At 41.0% G+C, this 18,230-nt stretch overlaps 1 protein-coding gene across 17 annotated transcripts in view; it reads right to left on the reverse strand.

Annotated features, from left to right (window-relative positions):
* LOC118368770 (receptor-type tyrosine-protein phosphatase delta-like) overlaps positions 1-18,230 on the reverse strand; it is a 597,123-nt gene that overhangs the window by 332,652 nt on the left and 246,241 nt on the right. For all 17 annotated transcript variants that reach the window (XM_052497200.1, XM_052497201.1, XM_052497198.1 and 14 more), the window contains exon 7: positions 3,111-3,155. The gene's annotated coding sequence lies outside the window, so the exon portion shown is untranslated. The remainder of the gene's footprint in view (positions 1-3,110; positions 3,156-18,230) is intronic.

An 18,230-nucleotide genomic window follows, 5' to 3' on the forward strand; every position in this document is an offset into this window, starting at 1 on the left:
TAAATCTGAAAGGACTAGAAAGGTATAAACAAATTCCACCTCTGATTAGCCTATCAAAGGGCAAGGGAGAGTTCATGCTATATTATTTCCCGTGTGATTTGTACATGTGCATATAGGGAATAGTGGTTCGAGATTGTTTTTGGACCAGCCGATGGTTTCCTAAATAAAAAGACTTCAGCTATCAGGGACCTCTGAGGTAGGTCAGTTTGTTATCATCAGTTGACAATCTGACCTTGTGAATTCAAACAAATGTGACAAGATGAGTCCTTCTTTAAGCATGCTACAAACAGGGAATTGTTTGCAACTTCCCACTCTTAAACTGATCCAAGACCAGTCTCATGAAATGTTTACTTCCATCAACTAGTGTATTTTGTATAAAAATTGTGGCTAATTTACAGCATCACGTACAGCAGACAACATTCTAGTAGGAACTACATAATCCAAAAGGCCATAAAAGGGAAACAGATCAATATGTTGCAAAGAAGCATTAGATAATCTATTCATCTTCCTAAGGTACAGTTCACTAAACGTTTGACCTAAACTTTAATATAAACTTTTCTACACATATAAGTTCATTTGTCCTAATACTTTTGTCTCCTAAAATGGGGGGACTACGTACAAAAAAAGTGCTGTAATTTCTAAACAAAATACCATCAACTTAAAACTGATCTGCACTTAATTTCGAATCCAAGGTGCTGGAGTACAGAGCCAAAACAACAAAAAATGTGTCACTGTCCCAATGTTTTTAGAGCTAGATATATATACAGTACATATCACCATCACTAAAGGAGACTGAAATACTGGAGAATGTTAAAGTAAGGTATTATGGTTTGTAGAAACAGCTGCAGTTTTGGTATCAATTACTGCTACAGTGATGGAAGCACATCCAGTCACAGAGGTAGGTTTACATCAGTCATAATACTCAGTGTGTGTATTATGAGTACTCTGTCACTCGATTCTATCTATCAGCAATGTTTGGTATTATAAAGTACATCTTTATAATAGTGTAAATGCTAGTCACATGAGCCTCCGCAATGTTGAGTCATTCGGGATATTTTTTTGATACACCCCAGTAATTCAAAGTGATTATCGTTAATATCATTCATATTGGAAGACATTTCAGTGCAGCCTGCTGAAATATTCTCATATCCGGCGGGGCTGGCGCAGCCACTTTCACAGCGACGACAGCAATATTGCGTGTGCTTTGAGTTTATGCAAAGCGCACCATCTCCCTTCGACAGTGCTCAGTCAGAGAGACCGTGGCAAATATCATTAAATGCTCTGCTAACATTTCTCTCTCTCTCTCTTTCTTTACCCTTCCCTTTTTTTGCTGGCTATCACTCTGCAGTGCACAGGGGAGAGAGAGTGCATTGATCAGCCAAAGTGAGTCTCCGAGGTGACTCCGCCTCTGAATGGGAATTGCTCATTTCACCTGGGTGCCTAGCTTAGTGGGGCTAACGGGGAGTCACACCAGGAGGGAGTAGAAGCCGAGGCCAGCGGCCGCGGTTAAGGCTTGGCAGGCGGGAGATAAGAGCTTGGGGGCCACTCCTCGACCAGATAGTGCTACTAGAGCTCCCCCCTCTCTCCATTGCTTTCTTACTAACTGGCAGCATGCTCTCTCTCTCCTTCTCACTCTACCTAAATTGCTCACGAGCACACACTGCTACATTCGCTCTCATTCTCCCTCTCACTGTCTCGCCTTCCCTACACATATGTGAGAGACTAATAATACATTTGGCGTTCTAATGAGTCAGCCTTCCGTTCTCGGGCTAAAATAAAAGTAAAACATGGGGCCTTTATTGAGTTTGAAATCACTAACAGTGGACATCCCAGTACAAATATTCAGCACAACACTAGTTGCCCTTCTAATGTACCATGTGTCCACAATACACACAATACGTACACAATACAGCACTAACATGATGTCCAAAGCAGATGTTTAGACAGAAATTTATAAGGGCAATTAAAACATTTAGCAATTTTAGACGACCAGCTATTTTTACGTAGCTCTGTTACACAAAGTTATAGGGGTGTAATGTTTTTCAAATCAAATCAAATTTCATTTGTCACATGCACCGAATACAATAGATGTAGACATTACCGTGAAAATCGTCTTACAAGCCCTTAACCAACAATGCAGTTCAAGAAATAGAGATAATAAAATATTTACTAAATAAACTAAAGTAAAATATTTAAATTTGGTTAATTGTTCAGCAGCCTTATGGCTTAGGGTAGAAGCTGATAAGGAGCCTTTTGGTCCTAGACTTGGCACTCCGGTACATAGAAATTTACATGTTGTTATTTTCAACAAGGATTTAGTAAACCATTAACAAAGCTTTGGAACAATCTTAACAATAAATTGCAACATAATGAACCAACTTCGCTGCCAGTGTTAATTCAACATGTCCTAAACTTGTGTGGCCTTAACATGCATCCCTGCTGCACACCTAATTCTTCACAAGTCCACCACGCAATCCAGCCGGTCACTTAATTTCCCTACGTCATTCTCCACGTGTTCCAAATACATCCTCCTCACCAGCTACATCCTTATTCAGTCTATCTCTCCTAGTCTGCCTCCTCTGTGACAGTCTCATCACGATCTATCAATCAGGCTTCTGAAGCCTAGCACACAGCACAAGGCATGGCCAGTCTGGCCTCATCAGAGCCAGTCAGTCTCCCTCTCTCTAAAAGGTTTGGCTTGCCAGATCCAGCCTTTTCTCTCCACTAACCAAGGGAGAGATGGCAGAACAATGACCTGATCCGAGCCATCTGATTTACGGTTGATTCTGTTTCTATGTAAGAGATTGACTGAAAATTGCTTCCAGTATGGACTATTTTACGCTTGTTTTCAATTCAGACACAGAACATTATCTGAAATGACTGCTTTTGAAATGGAATTAATCCCAATCCAGGGGCTAATTGAAATGGTAATTAACAAATTGTGTTGTTATACCCATTGTGGCAAATCTATTGTCCACACTGGTTGATTGTTTGGGACTAGTGTCAGCCTTGTTAACCCATCCAGGCAGCTCTGGCACTCAACGCATGGACATAATGGCTCCAAATTGGCAATCACATTTCAACACACCACATCCATCTCAAAATCGTACCTCCTCTCAAGCCTCATCATGTGGTTGTCGTCTCAGGAAAGAGAACTGGAATGACAAGAGAAAGAAAAAACATGATATATAACCGCAACATGACATCATGTCACAGAAATAACATTATTAAAGCATATCATCATATTTCAAAGTTGATTTGTTTATAGAATTAACCATTATGTAACAACAAAACAACATTTTATCACTGGTACCATTTGGGTGCCAAACTCTCGCTTGGCGGGTAACACACAAATTTCATGCACAATCCTAAAAATGACTTAGCAGAAATATTGATTGGCTTTGTGGCCTATAATGAAAACATACAGTATGTAATTACGTTCTCCTTAAAGCAGCACCACAAATTACACTTGTGGAATTGATTATTTACTGTGCCGGGAAGATTTGCTCAGGCTATTTCCTGCTAAATGATACGGTGCCCATACAAGCCTGTGGACTGATATTCTTGTAAATATTAGCTGCTTATTGAACCAAAAGGGAGAAATGTGCTTTAGGTTGTTCCGACAAAATGATGCAGTGATAAAAATTAAATAAAAATTGCCAAATTGGATGCACCCTAATTTCAGTCGTCATGCTTCAAGGTCCCTGATTTGGCCCTGTTTTTCATCAATGTTCATTAAGAAATACTAGTGGTCATGACTGAAGGCAAACATGAGTTGTCTTGGGGGTGTGGTTTGATGTGGGTATTTCTTGGATGTGTCTTTGTCATTCAATCACAACAAACAAGGGCAGTAGTGAGTACAGTCAGGTAAACTAAGCTATGGAGAAAACTGAGTTTTGAAGTTGAGGACTTCTTCCCTCCCGACTGACTCGCCATCTCAAGACGGTCAGCTAATTCAGTTCTATGCGTAGGCTAAAGCCTTCGCTGCCCTTGTGTTAAGCCAAAATGACAGCATCTAACTAGCAAGGCTTGGTGATAGCTGCAGCATGCTCTCCTATCCAGCTAATATTTCTGTGTCAAATCTTTTATGGCAAGATAGCAAGAGCCAGTGTTTAGAATGTGGATCATAAGACACTTGTTCTACAACATCTGGCTATGAAAGCAGCTGGAAACTCAGTTTCAACGTTTCATCACGTTATGTTACTGTGGAAATGGTATCAACTGTGAATTGTCCTACACCACAATCAGCTGTCCTACAACACAATCATCTGTCCTACAACACAATATTCTATAACTTGCTAGTTTTGTCTCGTCTCTCCTTATGTCCACTGTTAGAGCTTTCCCGGGGGACAAATCCTAGAACTACTAGTATCCCTACAACAGGCGTAGGCTACATGTGTCAATTGCACCATCATCTCCCAGCATGAGTGCAGATACATTTATCAACAACAACAAACAATGGATGAGTGTGTTTGTGTTACAAAGACAAAACATTTTATGCTGTACATATCATATTGATGTGCTTATAATGACAATATGCCTAAACATACAAATAAGTTGTGTTTAGAGTACAACTTCAGATGTCTAACCAGAACAGAATTTGTCTATTGTGCCAAATATAAGGAGTTGGTTGTCAACCACATATTGACATGCACAGCTCTCGGAGGTTCTGTTTTCAAGTCTCCAATGGGTGATAAAGTCCCATCCATGATATACAGTTGAAGTTCGGGAGTTTATATACACCTTAGACAAATACATTTAAAATCAGTTTTTCACAATTCCTGACATTTAATCATAGTAAAGATTCCCTGTCTTAGGTCAGTTAAGATCACCACTTTATTTTAAGAATGTGAAATGTCAGAATAATAGTAGAGAGAAATATTTATTTCAGCTTTTATTTCTTTCATCACCTTCCCAGTGGGTCAGAAGTTTACATACACTCAATTAGTATTTGGTAGCATTGCCTTTAAATTGTTTACCTTGGGACAAACGTTTCGGGTAGCCTTCCACAAGCTTCCCACAATAAGTCGGGTGAATTTTGTCCCACTCCTCCTGACAGAGCTGGTGTAACTGAGTCAGGTTTGTAGGACTCCTTGCTCGCACACGCCTTTTCAGGATTCAGGGCTTTGTGGGCTTTGTGATGGCAACTCCAATACCTTGACTTTGTTTTCCTTAAGCCATTTTGCCACAACTTTGGAAGTATGCTTGTGGTCATTGTTCATTTGCTACCCATTTGATGTCTTGAGATGTTGCTTCAATATATCCACATAAGTGTCCTTCTCATGATGCCATGTATTTTGTGAATTGCACCAATCCCTGCTGCAGCAAAGCACCCCCAAAATATGATGCTGCCACCCCCATGCTTCATGGTTGGGATGGTGCTCTTCGGCATGCAAGCCTCCCCCTTTTCCCTCCAAACATAACGATGGTCATTATGGCCAAACAGTTCTATTTTTTGTTTCATCAGACCAGAGGACATTTCTCCAAAAAGTACGATCTTTGTACCCATGTGCAGTTGCAAACCACAGTCTGGCTTTTTATTGGCGGTTTTGGAGCAGTGGATTCTTCCTTGCTGAGCGGCCTTTCAGGTTATGTCAATACAGGACTTGTTTACTGTGGATATAGATACTTTGGTACCTGTTTCCTCCAGCATCTTCACAAGGTCCTTTGCTGTTGTTCTGGAATTGATTTGCACTTTTCGCACCAAACTACGTTCATCTCTAGGAGACAGAACGCATCTCCTTCCTGAGCGGTATGATGACTGCGTGATCCCATTGTGTTAGTACTTGCGTACTATTGTTTGTACAGAAGGACGTGGTACCTTCAGGTGTTTGGAAATTGCTCCAAATGATGAACCAGACTTGTGGAGGTATAAAAAAAAATCTCATTTTTTGGCTAATTTCTTTTGATTTTCCCATGATGTCAAGCAAAGAGACACTGAGTTTGAAGGTAGGCCTTGAAATACATCCACAGGTACCTCTAATTGACTCAAATGATGTCAATTAGCCTATCAGAAGCTTCTAAAGACATTACATAATTTTGGGGGAATTTTCCAAGCTGTTTAAAGGCACAGTCAACTTAGTGTATGTAAACTTCTGACTCACTGGAATTGTGATATAGTGAATTCTAAGTGAAATAATCTGTCTGTAAATTTTGGGGGGGGAAATTACTTCTGTCATGCACAAAGCCAAAACAATAGTTTGTCAACAAGAAATTAGTGGAGCAGTTGAAAAATGAGTTTTAATGACTCCAACTTAAATGTATGTAAACGTCAAAATTCAACTGTAAGTATTCACACCCCTGAGTCAATACTTTGTAAAAGAAGCCCATACCCCAATTAATTGAAGCTGTTCTGAGGACAAAAGAGGGTACAACTCAATATTGTGCACTCAGTGTATAAACGTGTGTGTTTCTTTCTAAATCCTGTCCAAACCATTGAATTAGCCACAATTGGACTCCAATCAAGTTGAAGTGACATCTCAAGGATGATGATCAAAGGAAATTGGATGCACCTGAGCTCAATTTGGAGTGGCATTGCAAAGGGATGGGAATACTTAGATAAATTACAATTCCCGTATTTCATTTTCAATACATTTGCAAAAAAATCTAAAAACATCTTTTACATTTGTCATAATGGGGTATTGTGTGTAGATGGCACAAACAAATACAAAATAATCAATTGTGAATTCAGGCTGTAACAACAACAAAATGTGGAATAGGTCAAGGGGTAATGGATAAGTGCAGTCAGGTGGCAGGAAGGGTGGAGTGCATGACAGTCCATCCTGGATATGACAGAGTTTGACTCAACACATGGGTCCAGCATGAGGAGTCCAATATCTACAGGCAGATGTGAGATTCAGGACGATGGCACTCTTCTCATAACACTCTGTAGCCTACAGAGTAATTCATTTGAGAAGAGTGTAATTGCTAAATGTATGTAGATATTCTAAACAAAGTGTTTTGATACATTTCAAGTGTAACAGTTCCATGTAGAATGAACCATACTTCATAACACTGTAGAAGCAGTGTCTGCTAATATAACAATGTGTAAATATTATACCTTCCTATATGGTGTCCCGTAAGACGGGGTGGCAGGGTAGCCTAGTGGTTATTAACTAGGCAAGTCAGTTAAGAACAAATTCTTATTTTCAATATTGGCCTAGGAACAGTGGGTTAACTGCCTTGTTCAGGGGCAGAACAACAGATTTTTACCTTGTCAGCTCGGGGATTCAATCTTGCAACCTTTCGGTTACTAGTCCAACACTGTAACCACTAGGCTACCTGCCGCCCCACATGGAATCCAACAGTAAATACAAGGCTGAACATAGCCAATCAGATATCCAGATTCACAGCTAATTCACAAGGGAGGGCCTCCCGAGTGGGCAGCGGTCTAAGGCACTGCATTGCAGAGCTAGAGGCGTCACTACAGATACTGGTTTGATCACAGACTGTGTCGCACCTGGCCGCGACCGAGAGACCCATGAGGCGGTGCACAACTGACCCAGCATCGTTTGGGTTAGGGGAGGGTTTGGCCGGCCAGGATGTCCTTGTCCCATCGCGCTCTTGCGACTCCTGTGGCGGGCTGGCACATGCACACTGACACGGTCGGCAGAAGGACGGTGGTTCCTCTATGTGCCTTGCTTCCCGTTTAAGCTACCAGTGTGTCAAGAAGCATTGCGGGTTGGCAGGTACGTGATTCCGGGGACGCTTGGCTCTCGACCTTCGCCTCTCCTGAGTCCGAAGAGGAGTTGCAGTGATGGGACAAGACTGTAACTACCAATTTGATATCACGAAAAAGGGAAGAAAAAAAACATTTTAAAATATATACAAATAAATATTTCACAAGGGAGACATGCCGATATGTCTCTGATTGGTTGGCATTGCTCAATCTGGCCCAGACATAGTCCATTGGCACAGTGGAAGGTGGCACTTCCTTACAACATACTGTACAAGATACACTGATACACACAGCACTGATTACATTATCAATTGTGGTTACGTGAATTCCAGGACAGAAAGTATTTTGACTATTGACTAGATCAAATGTGACCAACCGGATTCAAGTTTCCTCGATTATTCTGAATCGAGACTGGTGTCTGGCCACTGCTCCAGCCTTCTGTAACAGCTCCTGATATGGCTGAGGCATTCCCACGACGCTGGTGAACAACAAATCCACCAGGTTTTGTACGTAGCCTGTGAAAATCATCACTCAATAAACAGCGGGGGGAAAGTGAGGAAAATAACTTTCTCTAGTTTCAAAGTAATGTATATGCTATTAGAGAGATCGTAACTACATAATATATTCAGCCCGGTGATGCTGACACTGTTACTATGCAACCAGTTGTGTACGCTGCTGAATGTTTACTGATACATTTTGCTATTTGCTACTAGAGTCATCGCTATATTTGTAGTAGACAAGTACCATCCTTCATTTATTTTTGCCCTCGAAAAGAGACAAGTAACTTTTATGATAACAGACATGTTGTTTTGGGTTAGCTGACAAAGCCCCCGAATGCTAGCTACCTAACTTGCAAATCCGGGTTAGCTATCATATCTTTGTCCGAGTTTAAACGAGTTCGCTAGATAGAGAATGTTAGCTAGCCAGTTTGAGTTGAAACATTATTGAAAGCAAGCTGGCTACATCCTATGTTTAGCTAGCAAGGTAGCATCCAAGTGCCTGCCCTGTATTGACCCTAAATGCCAATGGGCTACAGTTAACGGTGACTAACCCCATTCCGTACAAATTTACAGGCTGCAATGAAAACTAATGGGACTGTAGCGACTGTGTTGACATCAAAATCTAGGGTGTGAACTACGTTTCTATTCAAGGGTTGATTGACATGGTGATAATGGCTCAATAATATTGGAGAAAATTTGAAAAAACTGACCCCCTCCGACGCTGTACGTTAAATTGTGACGTGTCATGACTTAACGTACAGCACGCATGTAGCAACTAATACTGTGTCTTACAGCCTCTCTTCACCAGGTGCAGCGCTTCTCTCACCGTTTAAAAACAAGAGGGAGGGACAGGGACAGGTTAAGGGGGATACCTAGTCATTTTTTGCGTCATCACTGCAAGCCCTCATGACTCTTAAAAGCCGCTGTTCACTTCTGAAGATAATTTTAGCGCCGCCCTAAAAACCCGATTCAAATTCAAAACAAACCTTCAAATAGGTATGTAATGACTCACTATATAAACTCTTTATAGTGTTTTATTTACATTTTAGAGGTGATAAGGTGATAAGTTGGACAGATCGGGTGAAAAAAGCCGTTTCCCCACATGACATATCCCTTTCACTATCACGCAATAGGTTTCACTTCCCCAACCGCCATTTTTAGAAACACAGACGGAGCTCATTGCTTTCTTAAATCATGCAGAGATGTGCTTCATGAAGCCCACTAGATTCATTTGATTTGGAAGTATTACATTTTTTTGACGCTAAAATAAGGTCAATCGTACGGACCAGCGCGATGTACAAAAGTGAGTTAGTTAACGCTAGCTCTTGTTCGCAAGGTAATTAGCTAACATGATCTATGCACATATTCCTCTGACATGTAACATCACATTACACGTTAGCTACAGCATCATTCCCCTTTCATCTGTGTTATCATTTCTAGCCTGGCTTGCTAGCAAATAATTTAGTATAACCAAAAGTAGCTACCATCTAGCTGGGTACCAGCTATCTACTTAGATAACATACTCACCCACACCAGTGGTATGATGGTTGACATGCAGCAGAAGTGACCCTGTCGGTTGTCCATTGCTGGCCATCTGGTAATATTGTTGAAATGCATCGGAAGTTTGCACCAACTTTATGGAAGCCAATTTTCACTCCTATTTGCCGGGCGAAATGTGCGTGAGTTGCACCCATAAGCAGACTTGACAAAACATTTTCACATGGCAGCTGGGGGCAGACCACAACGCGTTGTCTCTGGACATTATTGGAAAAAGTGGGCATGTAAGGAATCCATATCCAACCCTTCACTAAATTGTGACAAACTCACAAGACTGATTTTCTGACCAAAATTATCCTATTTACACTTTGTAGTCAATTTTGACACTAGAATGAATGTTTCTGACTCTTATAGGTGACGCATAGGATGTTAAAAACCAGAGTAGTTGGTTCTAAGGAGCAGTTAACCTTTAAGAAGTTGTGATGGCAGTGGGTATAATAGTATGAGAAGGAGGGAAACCGCCCGGACATGAGTTGCCATGGCAAGACCACTGATGTGAAATTTGTGCACGCAGTTATTATTTTAATTTGCCCAGGATTTAAATGAACATTGGATTAATCATATCTAGTATGTGAATGTTTGTCATAGCTGAGAAGCCAACCTGAACATCCTCAGATGTCTCTATTTGCATAAACCACTGCTTTCATTTAGATTAAAGACATTTTACAAGTAAACAGAGGACGGAAAAACGTTGTTATGCAAGTAAAAGTGGGTGGTGGAGTCTGCCCTCAAATCCTGCCTGAAACAATAGTGTGGGTTGCCGAGTTCCCCTTATCTACAGTATGTTCCCCTGATACATCCTGTCCATACTAACGAACACACAAATTAAAATGTAGAACAGGGGAATATATGGGGAAGGCCAATTTGATGTGGCCAGGAATACATCATTAGGACCCGATTTGGCCTTGTAATTATAATATTATCACAAAGATAATGTTCATTGAAAATAAATTACACTTTGATGGATTCTATGCCACAATATGACACAGATGTTGGGTTTGCTGAGGGAGTAAAAAATCAAATAAAAAAAGAACCAAAAACGAATAGCAGAAAAAGTGACAAGAAAGCTATCGGCACAGTTTCCTGTCCGAGATACAACCATATTTCATTACACGGCATTGAGGCTTAGGAGGCAATCAAGCATATTTAGCCTTCCTCGTCTCGGCCGGAAGCAATTATTACTCCCCAGTTTTTTACTGTGCTCCGCCATGGGGAAAATGAATCGCAGTACTTATCAGCTCAATGCATACACAAGTGACTGGGGGGAAAGGGGCTGGACAGGACGCGAGCCATAGGTTACCTTTGAATCCATTAGCTTTGTAACATCAGCACATCTAGGGGCGTGCGGCAAGATAACCATAAAAATGTCACCCAAAAAAGCATTGTTATTTGCATTAATATTGGACAGGGCTAAACAGAGATAAACATCAAGCAGTGAAGGTGAGGGTTTATGACCTGTAGCAGTGTGTTGCTGTCTGCATCCCTAAAATATCTGGCACTACACTTGTCAGGCTTTGTGACTGATTATATGGTTGGCGATCAATGGCACTGCATCATCCCTCAGCTCTAAACCCAAAGTATGGCATATAGGCCTACTCTAATCTGAATATAAATGTGTGGATCTCTTCATATGATCTGTGCTCTACGAGTTACAGTGATGCACAACTGTTGTTGTTGATAATATCACTATATTAATTTAGCCATAAAGCATTATAGCAGTCTATCCTGTAAAGGTGTTATCAAATCAACAAATTTAGAATGTAATTTATATTTTTATTTGTTTTTGTTATGTACAATTTAAGTGAGTAAAGTGGGATATTAGCATACCTAATTTTGAAAATCAGTGAAAACAGATGTGAATTTGAGTAGTATAAGTTGAGAGCAGAGTGGACAAGGTCTAAATGACTCAGCTAATTTGTGCATGGGTCACTGCTATTCAACAGAATGGAAGTGGGCAGGTGGATTACTTAAACTCTCAGTCAGTGGCGTATCAAAGTCTATCTAAGACATCCCTCAGCTTCATCCCTCCTTCATAACCTGGAGTAATGAGACCCCTGTGGGATTTGAGAAGAGCCCGAAGGTAGGAAACCTGAAGTAGTTCAGGGAATCTCATAGGCCTCTATTAATCTAGTGAAATTAAACCCATCTCAAAGGTTTCTGAGGGGACCTGCAGTGGACAGGTGGAGAAAAAGGTGAGGTCCTGGTTTAATCTTGGAAGGCACTTGAGAAAGTACACGACTGATCTGGGGCCAGTGGCCTTCAGTAGGTGACAGGGATTATCTGCCCATGCTCCCTCGTACACACGCACCAAATCATTTAGCTTGAACTGACACATCACCTGGCGTTCAAGTCAAACAATCTCAAATGAAGTGTTTCTCTGTAGTTGTGCTATGTTTAGAAGTTACATTATGCTTCCTAAATGTCTACGCATGGTGGATGTGTGATTGCTTTGAATGTAGAACAATACACTACAAAACACAGTTGAACTATCTCTCCAAAAAAACATAACATGATAATGGAAAGTAAACACCAACATATTAGATATGAATACTCCATTGACTTTGTGGAGGAAATGGTCCTCGTTCACTTCAGAGGCACCAGAGCACTAGTGTCCATCTGGCGTAACGTGTGCTCTTTCTCAATTTCCAGTTCTCTTTAGTTTCTGGGCATCCTCCCCAAACCCATAACTCAAATCTCCCCCACTCCCCAGTGATTGGGCTGTCATAATCATCAGCATTTAGGCCTCAATGAGCTTGATTTACAAGTGTGGACATGCTAACAGCACGGCGCCAGGGGTGCCTGTCTCCTATCACCCAACTCAATTATCCCTACTCAACCACTTTGAGGCCTACTGGTAGTGAAGATGAGATTCCAAACAGCATTATTAGGACAAATAAGGTAAGTGTGATCACAGTAGGTCTCCCTTGTGAAACCTTGACTTGCTTGACATAGTAGTGTGGGATCCTCTTCCTGATGTATAAATCAAATCAAATCAAATTGTATTTGTCACATACACATGGTTAGCAGATGTTAATGCGAGTGTAGCGAAATGCTTGTGCTTCTAGTTCCGACAATGCAGTAATAACCAACAAGTAATCTAACTAACAATTCCCAAAACTACTGTCTTATACACAGTGTAAGGGGATAAAGAATATGTACATAAGGATATATGAATGAGTGATGGTACAGAGCAGCATAGGCAAGATACAGTAGATGGCATCGAGTACAGTATATACATATGAGATGAGTATGTAAACAAAGTGGCATAGTTAAAGTGGCTAGTGATACATGTATTACATAAGGATGCAGTCGATGATATAGAGTACAGTATATACGTATGCATATAAGATGAATAATGTAGGGTAAGTAACATTATATAAGGTAGCATTGTTTAAAGTGGCTAGTGATATATTTACATCATTTCCCATCAATTCCCATTATTAAAGTGGCTGGAGTTGAGTCAGTGTCAGTGTGTTGGCAGCAGCCACTCAATGTTAGTGGTGGCTGTTTAACAGTCTGATGGCCTTGAGATAGAAGCTGTTTTTCAGTCTCTCGGTCCCAGCTTTGATGCACCTGTACTGACCTCGCCTTCTGGATGATAGCGGGGTGAACAGGCAGTGGCTCGGGTGGTTGATGTCCTTGATGATCTTTATGGCCTTCCTGTAACATCGGGTGGTGTAGGTGTCCTGGAGGGCAGGTAGTTTGCCCCCGGTGATGCGTTGTGCAGACCTCACTACCCTCTGGAGAGCCTTACGGTTGAGGGCGGAGCAGTTGCCGTACCAGGCGGTGATACAGCCCGCCAGGATGCTCTCGATTGTGCATCTGTAGAAGTTTGTGAGTGCTTTTGGTGACAAGCCGAATTTCTTCAGCCTCCTGAGGATGAAGAGGCGCTGCTGCGCCTTCTTCACGATGCTGTCTGTGTGAGTGGACCAATTCAGTTTGTCTGTGATGTGTATGCCGAGGAACTTAAAACTTGCTACCCTCTCCACTACTGTTCCATCGATGTGGATAGGGGGTGTTCCCTCAGCTGTTTCCTGAAGTCCACAATCATCTCCTTAGTTTTGTTGACGTTGAGTGTGAGGTTATTTTCCTGACACCACACTCCGAGGGCCCTCACCTCCTCCCTGTAGGCCGTCTCGTCGTTGTTGGTAATCAAGCCTACCACTGTTGTGTCGTCCGCAAACTTGATGATTGAGTTGGAGGCGTGCGTGGCCACTCAGTCGTGGGTGAACAGGGAGTACAGGAGAGGGCTCAGAACACACCCTTGTGGGGCCCCTAGTGTTGAGGATCAGCTGGGAGGAGGTGTTGTTGCCTACCCTCACCACCTGGGGGCGACCCGTCAGGAAGTCCAGTACCCAGTTGCACAGGGCGGGGTCGAGACCCAGGGTCTCGAGCTTGATGACGAGCTTGGAGGGTACTATGGTGTTGAATTAATTATAATTTGCTAATTTTATGATATATAAACCATCATATACCTAGGTCATCCATTTACACCAGTATCTGAGAAAATGGGCATTATTATGTACAGTAAATTGTTTTGCTAAACTCACAGAAAATAGTTGCAACATTCAAAAGGACATTGACCATGGTTGATAAGCCTTTGGGCAAACCCATAACACCTTTCTCACCCCCCTCATCCATACAATATTCTATACAACATATCATATTAGCCTGCATTAACCCACAGTTCTGGGCCTCTTAAATGATAGGCCACATAAATATGTTTTTAGAAACACACACAACAATATTTATATGTGGATTCCAAACCCCCTGTAGATAGCTCCCCTCGCTTATCACTGTTTGAATACAGCCAGCATTTTAAAAGCACTCTGCGTCTACGGAGGAAGAGTGGGGGTTATGCAGTTTTGTTTCGATTATTTTTCCAGAAAGATGGAGTTCTTAGCGGGGCCTCATCCTTGGCTGAAAAATGTAATTACTTCTCCTTCATATGAAAAATAACATTCCAATGTGAGAAAATAAAATGACATTCCTTTCATCTACTCTGCTTTCACCAGGGATAGTTTAAGTCCATACCAACATGTAGATTGGACTTGTTGAATTATGTGTTGCAGGCAAGTCTGGCAATACAAAAAATCCATGAAAGTGCATGGAAAATTAGATAATGGCATTCATGGATGATTGACAGCTTCATCGAGTCAATCGATCAAGGAATTATGGCAACATTGTTTAGTGAGGAATGAATGAATGGAATGTTCCAAATCAGAATCAGAAGAATGCCACAGTCATGAGGCTTCCTCTCCATGTCTTCCTTCCTAAGGGAGCCAATACGAGGCGTTCAATGTATTGCTTCCAGCTATGTTTTTAGATCAGTGCAGGCGAAAGAGAGAAGTATGTTGGAGAAGATAGAGAAAATAGGCCTTTACAGTCAAGAGAACTGACACGTCAAATGATGGCTTGGATGTCTTCAATAGAGACTGCATATTTATTCACTCTCAAGACACAGACAATCACTAATTTACTGTATGTAAACGGAATACACACACAGAAACACACATCACACTTGAACACACGATTGCACATGTATGCATGTATTTTCATGAACCACGCATGACTCTTCTGACACTCATCATGTGGAAGATGTCTGTGATACATTCAGGTATACGGTATATCATACTGTTGAGTTGGAGACACCATGGTTGAAGAATAAATGCAGAAATTCAAAATCAAGCAACCAATTGTGTCAGTCAGTATTTGTACAGCTTTGTATCAAGTAGTGCATCCTCAAAACAGCAACATCGATGACATTAAAACTATGAAACATAAGGCAAATTAATCAAATCCTCTTTTATCTAATCTTCCACATTCTACACGACTCGCTGGTTCTATTTTGGGGCAAAGAAATACGAGGCGTTATTTCAGAATGAGAAGAATATTGTCTTTCCATTGCATCAGATGAACAAGCCGGGATATGGGCTGAAATTATGCATGCTTTTGATGGACCTCAGGAAGCTGGTGAGGGGAGGATGGCTCATAATAATGACTGGAATAAAGTGAATGGAATGGTATCACCACAAGTAAAACGTGTGTGTGATGTGTCGATACCATTCCATGAATGCCATTCCAGCCATTGCTATGAGCCTGTCCTCCCCAATTAAGGTACCACCAGCCGCTATGTGACGGACAGAATGAGGAATGGGGATGGGGAGGCTTTTTATAGACAACACGGGTGATGGTGGCGATGTGAAAGGAGGAGAGGAAGTGGGGGATTCAAGATGCGCCATTCCAGAGACTCTACCGCTCTCCTAACACGGTACAATGCCAACAGCATGGGCCGCTGAACAGACAGATGGTGAGGGTGGCGCCATCGGACTTGAGACGAGAGGAGCGATAGAGAGAGGAGGTGGAGGAGGAGGTGGCGGAAAGAATAAAGCAACAAAAAACTAAGGGAGGGAGGGAGGTTGGGGCGGGTGGGTTCGGGGGGGACTTCCTTTGGGATAACATTCATCTTGTATGAGCTTCTTTGCATGTACAAATAGGCTTTGTACTTCATTACTGCATGAAATAAAAGTTGATTCTCACTGTCACTTTTCATTCCCGGACAAGGAGGGATGAAGACGTTGTCTAAGGTAAGAGACCTGGTAGTGTCTTGCAGCGGAGGGGGAGGAAAGGAATATTTTAAAAGTGCTAAAGGGGGAGTGGGGTCTTTCAGTGGCAGAGAGATGTTACATTGCTTGACTGCCATCTACTGGATATGTATTGAACAATATATCATTTGCATTGTTTCACTTCATGCAACATAGAATAACGCTTATCCAAATTGTCTTCTTCAAATGTGTATTCATAATATTATTTATAGGCCTGAGTGTGCTTGAAATAAATCAAATGGGTCTGTAAACCCAAATCTCATTTGTCCAAGATTAAATAACCAGACAAATTCCCTAAACAATTACATGTAATTATTTTTAAATCTTATTTTATTTCTCCGTTTGTCATTGATCTCTTCAAAATATGAAAGCTCACTTTGACAGTGAGATTTTAAAGCAAATCAAATACATTAGGTAAACAACTGATAAAGATATTATATCCCCCAAAAAATGTTTGTGGTGCAGGCAAACTAAACATGTTTTAATTATTTGTGTATTAATATGTTTGTTAATTATGTTTATAGAAAATATATTCATGCTTTTCAATCTATAGTACATAGCTTCTGCAACTGCGTCTAAGATTCTCAGTCCATGAAGCAATGATATAAATTGTACACTATGTATCGCCACGGACATATATATACAGTTTGAAAAACTCTGTACCTTGAAAGGTTACAATCTGAATCCCCTCCGTAACTGAAGTGGCATCACTAGATGGTTATTCAATGAGGAACAGCACCATCATGTGGATGTATTGTAATTTACTGATTGTACAGCCCTTACTTACCAGTGTAGTAAACATACTACCTTAGCGTGTCTTCAAAGATAACACAGCACATGCTGAAATGGAATGAATATGTAGTGGTTACCCCTATTCACCTTTCCAGCCTTGTTTTGTGCATTTTGGAGTAAACATGAGATTTTTAAGAGGGTTATTGTTTTGTAATGACCTGAATGTTCATTAATTGCCTCATTGAGAGCTGAGGAGTTAGTTGTTAATCTACCAACATCCATATTGATCCTTGTTCCCACTATTAATCACACTATGCTGTGCCAATAATAGGTGTAGCATAGGAAATCCATTTAGGAGCAATGCACAATGCCTTCAAAAAGTGTTCATACTTTTTGACTTATTCCACAGCCTTTACTTACCAGTGTTATTTGTTTCCGTCACCCATCTACACACAATACTCCATAATGACAAAGTGAAAACAGGTTTTTAGAAATGTTTGCTAATTTATTGAAAAGGAAATACAGAAATATTTGATTTACATCCCTGAGTCAATATTTTGTAGAATCATTTTTGGCAGAGGTTAAAGCTGTGAGTCTTTCTGGGTAAGTCTCTAAGAGCTTTCCACACCTGGATTGTGCAACATCTTTCCATACTTTTTTTCAAAATTATTTTAAACTGGTTATTGATCATTTCTTGACAACCATTTTCAGGTCTTGCCATAGATGTTCAAGCAGATTCAGATTTTGCATCAGCCACTCTTTTCACATCAAATTCATGCAGAGTACCATAGACTGCCCACGTGGAGCACTAGGTAAATGAAAGATCAGACATCTGTATTTCAAAAGCCAGAGAGACAGCGAGCCCTCAGCCGCCATGCAGTCTACTCACTAATGAGAAGTCAGACTCCAGTTATGCGTCATGAAAAATGAATCAGTCTTAAACACACAAACCCCCTGAATCGCCCTGAGACAAACTATGGGATTTTATTAAACTCATCAAATAATAACGTTCGGGTGGAATTCCTCCTTCACTCATGCTTTCATGCTTTCCATTGAGTCTTCTAGCTAAACGAGTTTACCTAAAACTGCTCTCATATACTGTATATGTAATGCTCATAAATACTCAGGGTTATACTTGATAGGGGAACATGACTTAAT

The sequence above is a fragment of the Oncorhynchus keta genome, chromosome 35, assembly GCF_023373465.1.
Source record: "Oncorhynchus keta strain PuntledgeMale-10-30-2019 chromosome 35, Oket_V2, whole genome shotgun sequence".
NCBI classification, from domain to species: Eukaryota; Metazoa; Chordata; class Actinopteri; order Salmoniformes; family Salmonidae; genus Oncorhynchus; species Oncorhynchus keta.